The sequence below is a fragment of the Phyllostomus hastatus genome, unplaced genomic scaffold (assembly GCF_019186645.2).
Source record: "Phyllostomus hastatus isolate PE091 unplaced genomic scaffold, TTU_PhHast_1.1 phas_scaffold_78, whole genome shotgun sequence".
NCBI classification, from domain to species: Eukaryota; Metazoa; Chordata; class Mammalia; order Chiroptera; family Phyllostomidae; genus Phyllostomus; species Phyllostomus hastatus.
The window spans coordinates 8,827,287-8,840,938 of NW_025334041.1; positions in this window are offsets into that span (position 1 = coordinate 8,827,287).

The window sequence follows — 13,652 nt, forward strand, 5'->3', positions numbered from 1 at the left end:
TTTGGGACTTACTACTGATGGGTCAATTCAAAGCCAGAGCCAGGGAAACTACTACGCAGAGTGATACCTTTTATCACAGCACCAACCGAGGCACTTCCCTGGCTGAAACACACTAGCGGCTTCAGAACACAGCCTGGGCGCACAGAGAAGCCAAGGGCCCGTGAGCCGTGCCTGCCCGCCTCTCGCCTCCCAGCCCTGCCACCTGGGCTCCATGAGCTCCAGCTGCTGGAAATGCCAGCAGTCCCAAAGTTCAAAGCCTCCACATGCCCTGTTCGCTCTGCTCCAGCTGAGTTCACCCGTGAGCCAGGATTGGGGGTGAGGCAGGGACCCAACACTGAGGGGCAGCATCTGGGGTGTGGTCCTGGGTGGGCTGAACCGGTTGGTTGGGAGGTCACTGCCTGGGCAGAGATTTGCAGACTCTGTCGGTCAAGGTCAGCATCCCAGAGGACCAGCCATGCTGCTGGTGGAGAAGAGGGAGATGAGACGGTGGTCACAAGGCTCAGGAGCCGCCCTGCCCCATACATGTGCACCTGGGTGGCCCCCAGGAATACTCCGGTCTCTGCCCTGGGCTTCCCAGCATCGCCACCATCGGCAGACCCACTTCACGGCTCCCTGGTTTACCAGCGGCATGACTCTGGACACACCATGGAATCCTTCAAGCAACTACCTCCTTATCGATTAAGTGCACACAACAGAGCTGGAATGCTACACTATAAAATGCACGTGAAGTTCGCAGTGTTCCCTAGAACACGGCTGGTGCCTGATTAAGTGGTTGTAATCCCACTGAGCCCACCTGAGGATGTGTTGACTGATTTTAGAGAGTGAGAAAGGGAGAGAGCAAGATAGAGAAACATCCACCGCTTGCCTCTCAAGTGCGCCCCCTTGTGGGGGTTGAAGCTGCAACCTAGGCTTGTGCCCTGACTGGGGATCAAACCCGCAAACCTTTTGGTGCATGGGACAATGCTCCCACCATCTGAGCCGCCCAGCCGGGGCCCACGAGTGCTTCTTAAAGTAAGAGCATCATCTCTCCCCCATGGCATTGATTTTGGGGGCCCAGGAAGGCTCTTTCACCCACTGCCCTCTGAACCTTTTCCCTGAGCCCGCGGGTGCCCCCGTGAGGCTTCCACAGGTGGCACACCCAAGACCTGCAGCCGAATCCGGCCCTCCGCCTTGTTTTATCAGCCGGACACCTTGTTTCTGCCCAGCAGCAGCACGGAGCTCTCGCTTAACTGTTAAGGGTAGTTACATTTACATAGTTCTAAAATTATATCTGGCCCTTTGAAGGCAACCAAGAGGCTGATGTGGCCCCCAGTGAAGATGAGTTTGACACCCTGACTTAGCCCATTCAGTTACAGGTGAAAAAGTTATTATTCAGTTATTAAAAAGTTATTTAATAACTTTTTAAAGTTATTAAAAAGTTCTTTAGGAAAGCTGGTGAGTGTGCGTGCATATGTGTACATCATCAGTGACTCAGCCAATGGTGTCTTAGAGAACGGGACCTCTCCAAGCATCCTGAGCGACCTCAACACACACTGGTACAACCTGAGCAGGAATTTGCCACTGCGTTTAATGCGTGGGGCCAGCAGGCAGGGGCCTCTACAGGGTGTGGGACGAGGCGCACCGACACCCCTGGGGGTGGGGCAGTGAGGGCAGGGGGGGCCCTCTCTCCCAAGGGAGCCGGCACCCTGGGAGCCTTCTCTACGAGGGTGTCTCGGTGGGACAGACTTTCACACGCTCCTTTATCCCATCCCCTCCACGCTGCGAGTAGGAGTGGTCACCCCGTCCCACGCGTGAGAAAGCGGGGGCTGAGCGCATTCAGCGCCCTGTGGGAAGCCACACCCTGACAGCTGGGGTTTGAACCCAGGCTGGCCTGACTCAGGCTCCTCCACCACCTCCCTGCCTCCGGAGGAGCCTGTGGGTTTGTTGCCCACAGCTCGAAGTCGCCCCCCTCGTGGTGGCCTCCCAGAAACGCCTTCTCTCGCCTCTGTTTCTTTTCAGACCACACCTGTTTCAAATGTTTCAAATGCAACTGCGTTCATTCCTGCTTTTCCTTCTCAAGGCACGCAGGTCCTCTTCCTGGCTGGCCTGGCTTAGCGAGAAGGAAGTGTGAAGTGATAACCTCCTGGGACCCTAGGGCACCTGGTAGGGTGCTGGGGGTGGGGAGGCGGTGAGGTGCAGAGGGGAGCAGGGAAAGGAACTCCGGCCCAATGAGAAAGCAAACACATTTTTATTGAGCATCTACTATGCTTCTCAGGCATTCCACTCTCTTATTTAACCCACATATCAACCCTCTGAGGCAAGCGAGGCCTAAATTTGTTCCCTCCTCTCCTTATTAATAACGACCCAGATTAGAGTATCTCAGATGGTTATTGCAGAGAAAAAATAGATGAGTATTTAGGTTTTAGAGGCATTGTACTATGTCACGATGTATCTGGAGTGAGAATGGTAGTTCCTATGTGACAGACTGAATTCATTTAGGGCAGTCAGTCTGAACGACCGAGAAGCCACGTTTGTTACTCCAGGCTTCCAGAGAAACAGTGTTATTGTCTACGAAGACAAGAAATACCAAAGTAGGTTCGCGGTGGTAGCATTCACTGATTTTTTTCCCCTTTGAAGCTATGGCTAGAGTTAGAGGAGTAGTTTGTAATTGCAACCCACACTGCATTTGGCAGCCTCTTCCAAACGCCCGGTACCTGGCTTGCAGGGTCTGGCCCAGCCCCGGCCGCCTTTCACGCCATTGCCCTACACTGCCACCTCCCGTTTCTGTCTGCAAAGCCCCTGCCCCATACACTGTTGTCATAGTTTGGAGCGCCATCCTGGTTCTCTCCTACACACACGCAGAATTCTTGGGTACCCATCATATTAACACTATTCCATTTTTATCTCTGAGGAAAAACTTCACTAAAAAATAAATCTCAACCGTGTCTAAAGGATCACACATCTGAATACGCAGGTTCCACAGCAATGCCGAGGGTTAAAGGCAAGACATTAGTCAGGCAGCTGCAATGCACCCATGTCTCCAGCAGGTGGCGGTGGTGTGTAGGAAGAAAAGCTACGCTCTGGGACAATGGTCCTCAGGATGGAGACGAATGGAGGCTTGCTGGGGACCTTCCTTTTAAGTCAGCAGATGTGCCTTGAGCCCTTTCGTCTCCAAGCACTGCCCTAGGTGTGCAGTGGGTCCAATAGGAGCGAGGCCGGGTTTCCCAGCCTGAGGACCTCACAGTCTTCTGGGGGGGACTGTGTCCCTGTCTAGCAGGCAGGGTCATTCATTCAAGCTGCTCTCGGGAGACAAGCCCCACACCTTGTGCGCTGCAGTGGGGATATAAATTGGTGCAGCTGCTGTGGGAAACAGTATGGTGGTTCCTCAAAAAAATTAAAAAGAGAATTATGATATGATCCCACAATTCCAATTCTGGGCACAGACCTAGAAGAACTGAAAGCAAAGTCTGGAAGGGGTATCTGTGCACCACGCTCGTAACAGCATTGGACACTGCATAGCGAAAACGTGGAAGCAATCCAGGTGTCCGTAACACACAGGCGGATAAGCCCACTGTGGTGTGTGCATGCATCGAGCTATTACACAGCCTCAGAAAAAGAATACACTCCTGACACATGCTATAATACGGATGAACCTTGAGGACACTATGCTAAGTAAAATAAGCAAGACACAAAAGGACAAATGTAGTTTGATTCCACTTATGTGAGGTACTTAGAGGAGTTAAACTCATAGAAAGTAGAACCGCAGTTGCCAGGGGCTGGGGAGAGGGGAGTTACTGTTTACTGGGCACAGAGGTCAGTTTCACAAGGGCAAACAGAGTTATGGAGATGGATGCGTTAATACCGCTGCACAGCGCGCTTACCAGTGGTTAAGATGGTAAATGCAATGTCGTTTCTATTTTACCACACACACACAAACCCCGTATCAAGTCCTTCCCTGCTCTCAGGCCCGTCTGCAAGACCTGGAGAGTGTGCGTTTGCGTTTGCTTGGCTATTGCTACAAAGTCATCAATCCATTGATGGTACGTGGAGTTGGATTTCTCCCAGTATGTGACTTTTCGGAGGTGCAGAAAAAGAAACAAATTACCTCCCCTCGAGCCACAGGAAGCAAAAAGAAACAATAGTTAGTTGGCCGACTGCTCTGGGACGGGCATTCTGTTTTGTAAGCTTTACCTCTTTACCTTTAATTACCGGCATCGGCCACTCATCTCACCTGACGGGTAAGGAAACTGAGGCTCTATGTGGATGACATTACCTAAGTTCCACAGCCAGAAAGTGTCAGGGGCACAGTCTGATTTTGGACTCCATGAATACTCTCTGTGTGGTCTGATGAGACCCTGGGTATTTGCTTCTGCTGCCCTGCGACATGGAGACACGGCGCTTTTCAAATGCCAGTCAGGTGTATAAGGATCACCTGGGGCCCTGGGAGAAAAGGACATTCTGATTCGGCTTTGGCAGGAGATTCTGCATTTCTAATAAGCTCCCAGGTGGCACTGAAGGGGCTGTTTGGGCAGCCACACTTTGAGCTGCAAGGCTACGGTCTGCAGATGTCCTCAGACTTCCTCATCGTCTCAGTTGCTGTTCCCCAGGACAGTGGGGAGACAGGAACCCCCATTCCATTCCTTACGTTGGTAGGTCGCAACAAGCAGAAGCAGCTTCAGGTGGAGATGACAGGGGGACCAGACTATGAAGGTGGGCAAAAGAGGAAGCCACATTGTGGAGGGAGAAAGCAACAAAGAAGGGAGACCTCAAATAACCTGCTAGGTCAGGAGACCGAAGGACCAGATAGGAGATGAGTGGGGGATGAAACTGGAAAATTGCAGGTGGGCGGGTCACAGGTGGGCGGGTCCCAGGTGGGCAGGCCACGTACAGGACACAGACCGTTGCCGTTCCATCGCGGGGACGGCTTTGGGTGCAGTTACAGAAAGGCATTAAGACAGGATACGTGGAGCAGCAGCTGCAAATGGCTTCAGAAGTGTCAGGAAGTAAGACCGCCCCCTACCAGACTTATGGCTTAAAAGCGGCAAAGACCAGCTCAATCCAACATGGTGACTGATTGCACCTCAATGGTAATTCCTAGCCTCATTATGTGCTCGCTGTAATACACCAGCCTGCTAAGCAACACACCCCAAGACACCACGATGGGGAAAAAAGTCCATGCAAAGACACACAAAGTGGCCGACAGAGCCTCTCCAAGTGCCCTCCACTCCTTTCCGGGGACAATTCTGAATGTTCCTCCCCGTTACTGAATGCCTTGATTACATAGGCCTCAATAAAGGAAGCAAAGCTCACTAAAGGGGGGGCACTCTGTCTGTAGAGCAGCCCCCTTTCTGTGTCACGGCTTCACTAACAAACTCACTTTCACTTTAAACTCTCTGCCAGCTTGCGTTTGAATTCTTTCCTGCGCAAAGCCAAGACCCCGCAGTGGGTCTCGCATCCTTGGGTGCCAGGACCCCCCAGCACATCTGCAGCAGAATGACTGTGTGGCCTGTGTTTCCCTGTAGGTGGGGACTCCATCTCTGAGGGAGGCAGGCAGGCGGGCAGGCAGGGGAAGCCCACGGGAACCCACAGGACCCCTGAGGAGGGGGAGGAGCCTGAGCATCCACCACAGGCTAGATCAGGTCTTCTCGGGATCACTCACCCATCACCAGCTGGAAATCACCTCCTCGTACAACTAAGCACAACGCTTGTGCATGTGTGTGTGTTGGGGGGTGGGTGGTACTTTTCAATAAACAGGCAAAATACCCCCAGGAATACCTTTTTCACGATGCTCCAGGCATGGTGCCAGCCTGCCACCAAGTTAACCTCCTGCCATTGGGCGGATCTGGCCCATACTCTTGCCCAGGGAGACGAGCAGAGGTGAGGAGGGAGGACATTCCCCTCCCTGGGTGACTCCTGGTGTGAGGTGTTTCCCTGGAGCTCCACACCTCTTGGGGTCCTGCCTCTGAGAAGGCGGGGCGCTGCTCAGAAGGGGCTGGCCCTGGCGGAGGAGGGAATGTCGATGAAAAGGAAACGCTGTCCCAGAGATGGATTGCCTCGCCGCGGGCACACGCGCTCACGCGGCTGTTCCCACGCCCACACATGCAGCTGTTCCCACGCCCACACACGCAGCTGTTCCCACGCCCACTCACGCAGCTGTTCCCACGCCCACTCAGGTGTTCCCACCGAGGTGCGGGGGCTGGGCGCCCAGACACGGGCGTTGGAGGAGGACTGTTAGCGTCTCACTTTCCTAAGACGTGTACCTGGGCGGGTGCCCCCACCCCGAATCTTTGCTCTCCCTGGGTGATACCCGCTGACGGTGACCAATAGCTGAACGGAGCGGGTTTCGGGGGCCTCAGTCACTGTTGGGCTCCAACCAGCTTCTTTTCACGTGTCACAGAGTCGTTTCGCGGGCTCCTCGGCGCCCAGTCCCAAGGTCCCTTCACGTCTTCCCAAGCTGTTCCCCAGCACCAGGCGGGGGACTCAGGGCCGCGGTTCCCAGACTGCGCACTGCGAAGCCCCGGGCACCGCGGGGTACTTGAAATCTCCGAGGGAAGCACAGCGACCCTCGGTGCCTGTCAGGCTCCGGGCGAGCCACTGGGTCCAGGCGGCGCCCGTTTCCACATGTGCTGGTGCCCTTTGCCCTTTGATGGCCTCGTGTGCCTTCGCTCAGGCGTGCTTAGGTCCGAAACGCCCTCTCTCCCTTCCAGTCTGTGCGTGTGTGTGTGTGTGTGTGTGTGTGTGTTCTTTCCTATCCTCACCTTGAGATATAACTATTGATTTGAGAGAGAGGGTGGCGGAGGGAGGGGAGAGAGAGAGAAACATCTATGTGAGACAGCAACATCCATCTGCTACATCCTGCCTGTGCCCCGACGGGAGGTGGAACCTTGGGACCTGCAACCCAGGTACATGCCCTGACCAGGAATCAAACCCACAACCTTTGGGTGCACGGGGCCACATTCCAACCCGCTGAGCCACCTGGCCAGGGCTCCAGTCTCTCTTTCTCAAAGCAAGTTCACATTTCCCCTCCTCTGTGAATTCTTCTAAGATGTCCAGTCCCCTCATTCCGACCTGTGCCCCACCCCCCCTCACTTGTCTGGGTCCCAAACTGACAATCTTTTAGCACTGGGCATAGTAGGTCTTCGATATTTGCTGGCTGCTTCCTCAGGATAGTGTGAGCTCAGGGAAGGCTGGGACAATGTCTGATTTCATCCCTGAATTCCCAGAGCTCGGAAACAGTGGCCGATCCATAAAAACCCGAGGGAATAGATACAGGAAAGAATGTATGTAAATCCCAGAACTTCAGGACAGAAAACTGACTTCAAGGACCGTGAAACAACTTCCACAATCACACAGTCAACAACAGAGCCCGGTAAGACAAATGCTGCCGTCCTCACGCTTTGGGGATTTGGTCGGCAGAGAACGACCCTTGTTAGCCAATGACAGAGACAGGCTTGTGGCCTCCTGGGCATCCCCACCCCCCCCCACCGCCTTAGGAGGCCTCCTTGTCTCCACTTTACCCAAGAGAAAAGCTTTGCTCCTTTGCTTTCTCAGAGGGCAGAGGGCAGAGGGCAGAGCCAGGCTCCCTTGGGCCCACTGGCTACAGGACTGGGCCTGAAGGGCTGATGAGACTCCATCGCTTAGAAGAGACCCCTACCAACCGTGTCCCAGGAGCCGGAAGCACAAGACCACTCAGAGAGCCTCAGGACTGCCCATGGACCTGGCCCCTGGGCTGGAACCAAGCCTAACGGACACAACAGGGTCTCTTTCCCTGACTGACTGTCGTGCATGTATCTCTAAGGGTGGTCTCAAAATGCTTTTAAAGCCCACACTTCAGTCTGTTAGTAGACACTGACTGATTTTAAACAAGTCGTTTCCCATCTCTGTGCCTCAGTTTCCTCCTCTGGGGAATGAAGAGATGGACAGAACGCATCAAGGCCTTTGAAACCGGCCACCCACTTTGTTCTATGCATCTTGCCCCACAATATAAGCGGAAACATACAGGCAAACTCACTGCCCATCACAGTAGTATTTACAATATGGAGAACCTGAAATAAAACCCCGGGTCTATCACTAGGGTGAATGAACTAGACGCAGGTATTAAAAAGGAGAACTGAAAACTACATCGGTAGCACAGTCGACTGCTCGTAACACAATGTATCAATGCGCTGGAGGAGCAGCCCCCGGATCCACGCCTGCGGCCGAACCCGTGAGCTGTGTTACTCGTGGTGCTGGAGGAGGGCCACAGGGAATGGTTCTATGTGGGGTGTCTCCAGGAGGGGGCGCAGGAAGAGCGCACAGGCCCTGGGCTTGTGGTAGATGCTGTGGGGAGATTTCTAGAAGTAGGGCTTTGCTCTCTACATTGGATGCTGTCAGGAAGTTGCGAGAACTCCATCCTCGGGTGTCGGAATAAACCTGACCCAGACGCGCAGGAGGCTGGGTCCGATCTAAAGCTGTGATTGGTAGGGAAGCAACAGCCACGCCCACTACTCCCCATCAGGGCTCGGCTTGCGACGAAATACGTGGAGACTAGAGTGTTTTGCCTTTTGCCAACCATCGTGTCCTCGATGTTGGCGGGAAAGGTCCTTTTGGGGAGATTTCTGTGCACACGCTCACGGACACGCACACGCAGGCAACTGAGGATGCGGTGATGGAGTCCATGCGTGGAAACCTCTTGTGACAATTTTAAACACTCTTTTTTCCCTCTAAGATGAGTGTCTGTGGCTGGTAGGAGTTTCACTGCAGAGGCAGGCTCAGTAAGAGCAGGCGTTGATTCTCTGTAACTTCACTGCTTCCAAAGTAATGCTTTCATGTACCAAAAAGCAGAAATATCTGTGCTGTTGGCAAAGGTGAGCAGCTCCTTCACCAAATACCCCAAAGGAGAGAAAAAACAAAATAAAAGCTTCCTCCCTGTTCCAGGTCGTTACAGCAAAGCTCTAGGAGGGGATTTATAACCACATAGTTACAAATTACGAATGTGCTTTTGCTCAAGAACTGCACCCTGTTGATTCGCTATTTTGTGTTTGTATTGCCGGCTTTTGCTTTGCTCGCTAGGAGGGCGGCTGCAGACTTGGCTGCTTCTCAGACTGAGAATCACCAGAGACGTTGCTCCCGTTCAGAAACGCACGGGGTTGTGAGAGACAGACCTCGCAAACGTGCATATTAAAACCCATACATTACCCACTCAGTGCAGACCCTCGTCGCCCTGACACGGGCCCGGGGAACGGAGGACTCTCACACTGGAGGCAGCTAAAGGGGAGCTCGGTGTCCCCATGACCCAGTCGCAGGCTTTCTGACCCTGGTCGGCAAAGTGCTGGGTTTTCCTCACAGGCCACCAAAGGAAGGGACAGGTGGGAGGGTGGAAAAAGGGGGCCCCATGTGGTGTCCCATGTACTGCCACTCAGCACCTTAGCTCTGTGTTCTATGCGTTAGACATGCCAGTGTGATTTCTCCTCAACCGAAGGGTCCCCAGCCAGGAGACAATGAGAGCCAGAAGCTTTTCTGCAGGACTGAGCACCGTGGGAAGGAGCCGGACTGGCCATGTGGCTTGTCTGGTTTCTGAGCTGAAGCCGTACGGCCGTGGTATTGACCCTCGTATGTGTGACGGCCCCTCTCAGCGAATGCATGGAATCTGTTTTTGTCTGTCACACAGAGTCAGCGGCCATGCAACGGGCCAGAAAGGGGGCAGGGGGCGGGGGGCGGGGGGCAGTGTGTGGCTGGGAGAAGACGGAGGGTCGTGCGGAGAAGCATCTGGAAGCAGCTCCTGTGTGCTCCCAGGACAGAGGAGAACTGGGCACCGACGCCGTTATTCTAGCCTTGACTCGGCCTTGACTCGGGCGGTCACGAGCCGTATGGGTTGCTCAGCGTGGAAGACAGCCTCGCCCGTCCTACGAGAACTGCGGGAAGACTTGTAAATGCTTCCCGAAACAGGGAGTCTGGTGAACGAACGTTCACCTATCGTCCCAACGGTCATGCTGCAAAAACACCCGCTCAGGGCACGTGTGGGGAGCACACGGGAGGTTTGAGAGCCACTGCGAGCAAGGGTGGGAGAAACGGGGGGCCTGGCCCAGCTCACAGCAGCCCCCTCCCCTCACAGCACAGCGCACAGCTGCCGCCTGCACCCGGGGGGCAGACCTACCGGGGAACTCACGCGGCTTCACACTTAGGGCCCCTCACTGGCGTGGGGCCTCTTGGGAGCGGGGGTTGGGGGGGTGGCCGGGAGCCACAGAGTGTTCAGGGTGGATGGAAAGCCAGGCTGCCCTGGGGGTGCATGTCTGGTAAGTTGCTGAGGGAGTCACAGAGGAAAAGCACCCAGGTTGTCAAGGTTCCAGAAGGTGGATTGATCCCTGGGGTCAACCTCCCCTGCCCCCATCCTCCCCACCCCTGCACCCCCTCCCACCCACCCCCGCACCCCCCACCCATCTCCAGGGCTCACACACGTCTTTCAAAGGCCTGTCGCTCGCCTACCTTCTCCGGCATTGCTGCTGCCATTCGGTGGTTCCCTTGCTGGTAACGGGGGTCAGTTTGGCAGCAAGGCTGTGGCTCCAGGACCCCGACAGGGGCCACAGCCCTGACTCTACTTACCCTAGAGGGTGTTTTAGACACTGTGCCTTTCAGGTGACTGACTCCAGGGACCGTGACAAGCCCACAGGAGCGGCCCTGGGCGCCCAGCCACAGCCAGCGGCTCCGGGAGGTTGTACCCAGCGGTCATTCCTCCACGCCCAGCCGCCGGGACCACGGCACCGAGGCGGGCCGTTGGTCCCTAGCTGTACAAAATCATCAAAGGATGAGGACATTTCATGAAGGGAGGTCCCAGCAAAACTCACAGCAAATGTGAATTCCGCAAGCGCAGGGGGACATAGCTGACTCAACAGGAAGTCACCTGGGTGGACAGCAGGGGCGGCCTGGGCCTGGAGGGGCCTCAGCCACAACGTCCCTGTTCCCCTCGTGTTGTCAAGGCGTTCGGTGCACACAGTCCCAGGACTGTGACACTCAGGGCTCGGAGCTACGGCCAACGGGGTGGATGGAAACTCAGCAGGCCCCAGGTCAAGGCCGATGGGAGGTGTGTGTGTGTATCAGCTCAGGGCTTCCCGAGCCTACGCTGTGGGCATCTGCGCGACACAGTCCATGGGCTGGAGAGGCAGCCAAAGTGCAGAGCTGGCCCTTCCACAGTCGGAAAAGGGAGCCAGCTGCCCCCTGCCCGATTCACGAGGACCCCGCTTTCCAGTGGGGTTACAACAACAGCACGGAGGCGGCGGAAACGGTTCCCACAAGTGCCTGTAATTGCACCCGTGACATTTCTACCCGGTCACGCCAGCATCTCAGGGTTCCTCTCGTCATTCTGTTAGCTCTCACAGGCCAGGGGCGGGTGGCATTTTCTCCCCACACTGCATGGCCGTGAGGGCGAGCGCCGGAGGAGGTGATCGTGCAGCATGTAGAAAGCGGGAAGCCTCCGTCGTCGGAGCACAGCCCCCGCCCCCATGCTGACCCTCCCCACCTCCCGCCCCTGTGGGGTCCTCACCTTGACTGACACGATGCTCACACCCCCGGGTCACTGGGCAGCGGTGCTTCCCTCTCTCTGGTTCCCACTGGCTCCCCTCGGAGCAGGCCTCGGTGACAGGAAGCTGTCCTGGGGGTGGGGGGCAGGCTGTGCACTGAGAGAGGCCCCGGCGCTAAAGGGGCGCCCCGGGGTCCAGGCAGCAGGCAGCTTGCAGTGTACGCGGTCAGCTCGGTAGTGGCTGTCCGGTCTACTGCGGGAGTTAGTAACCACGTGTCCTTCAGATCAGGCGGTTGGCATGGCAACACGGCACTCTCAGGTGTGGCTTCTTACAAAGTTCCCTCCCTCCCTCCCTCCTTCCCTGGTATTTCTTGAGCATTTACATCATGCCAAACTCCAGGCCAGGTACAGGACTCTCGGGGTGTGAAACCAGACACGAGCCCTGTGTCCGTGGGCCTCACGCAACAGCGAGGAGACGGGCGTGCATCGGTGTCGCAAATGGGCAGTTGTGAAAAGACATGAGGATGACGGAGAAAAGAACCTGGATGACAGCTGGGGATCAGGGGAGGGGAGGGGGGTAGGGATCGAGCAAAAATCGATCTTCCTTGATGATCGAGGAAGAAGGACGTGGACCACAGTGTGGTGACTGTAGGGGGGTGGGCATAAGGGGGGTAAACGGTGATGGGAAAAATACAATAAAGATTAAATTAAAAATAAACGAGCCTGGTGGTTAGAGAATGTGCCAGTAACGAAAAAGCCCGCCTGGTCAGGGAGGCGAGTGCCCCTGGAGGAAGTGGCGTTTCGCGGAGCCCCCAGCGTGAGCAGGACGGGCTGGTGTCACCGGGCGGGGGTGGGGAGTGGGGGGCAAGGGAGGAGCTGTAGTGGGAGGGTGCACTGCACACCCTGGGGACGGTCCGGAGGCCCGGGTCCCTGGGGCACAGAGCACTGGGGAGACCGACGTCGAGAAAGGGTCCGACGCGGTCAGAGCTGGGCCTTGAAGAAGGCCGGCGAGGCTGCGGAGTAGGGACGGAACCGAGTGGGGGCAGTGGGGCGGGGGCACAGACCCCGCCTGACCCCTTCCTGGAGCACAGGGTCTGCCGCCAACGACCACATCCCGGGCGTCGGGACGGGCACACGTCTCTGTCCTTATCTGAAAGTTCATTTCCACCGAGAGGGCAGAGGCTGAGCCACTTACAGGGTTTGCTCCTCTCTGGGTCACGGAGAGGCTGCCTTCGCTAACCTTCTCTCTCCCTGGACCCTGTGGTAAAGGGGGTTCCCGTGCCCCCGAACATTCCTGCGCTGGAGAAACAGCACGGGGCTAGGAATCAGGGACGCAGTTTCTGGCTTGGCTTCTCCAAGTCGGTGTCCCCGGCTCTGCAGCCTCCGTACAGTTGCTCTTGACGATCGAAGGAGATGACGGAGGAGAAGACTGACAAATGCCAGGCCTCGGAGCACGCTGTGTCTTTCATGAAGGGCGCCGTTTAAGTGGTGGTTAAGTGGTCCATTTTACATGTAGTTTGTGTGTGACCTAATTAATGGGCCAATAGTAAGGTGGGTATCATTTCTCTGGAGTGCCAACACCTGGCTGTAAGAACACGAGGGCTGGCAGATTACTGCCGTCACTCACCCTCAAGTTCACATCTGGCCTCGGGTTTCTATTCAGTGACATTGCTCAGGACGATCATGGTCGTTTTCCATGTTCCGTCTCTCCTTTTCAGCAGGTCCCTGAAACATGAGGAGTCTCCCCTTGCAGGAAGGCCCCGCCGCTGGAGGGGAGGAAACACCTATCCTTTCCTCTCGGGGGAGGTCAGCTGATAGCATGCATTTTCCAGGGCCGACCTCGTTTCAAATAGTGTATCGTTTCCCTGCTAAATGCACTTACCTGTGCAGCGTTTCCTGCCCTAATGTTGGGGGCCGCAGACTACAGTCGGTACATAAAGCTCTGCACAGGGGGTGCTTTCTGGCCAGTTCAAATGCCATCCTGTGTTTGGGAGCTGGATGGGGGTGTCCTCAGCGCAGCCACCGGGTGCATTCGTGCACTGCCTGGGCGGGGGTGGGGGCAGGTTTGTGAGAGACACCTTCACACTTGCAGATTACAAGTGCCAAGGGGGCCTGGTTGACTCCAGACGACACAGACTCCGCACCATCCATCATGCAACTAGCCCCTTATCCTCAGTGA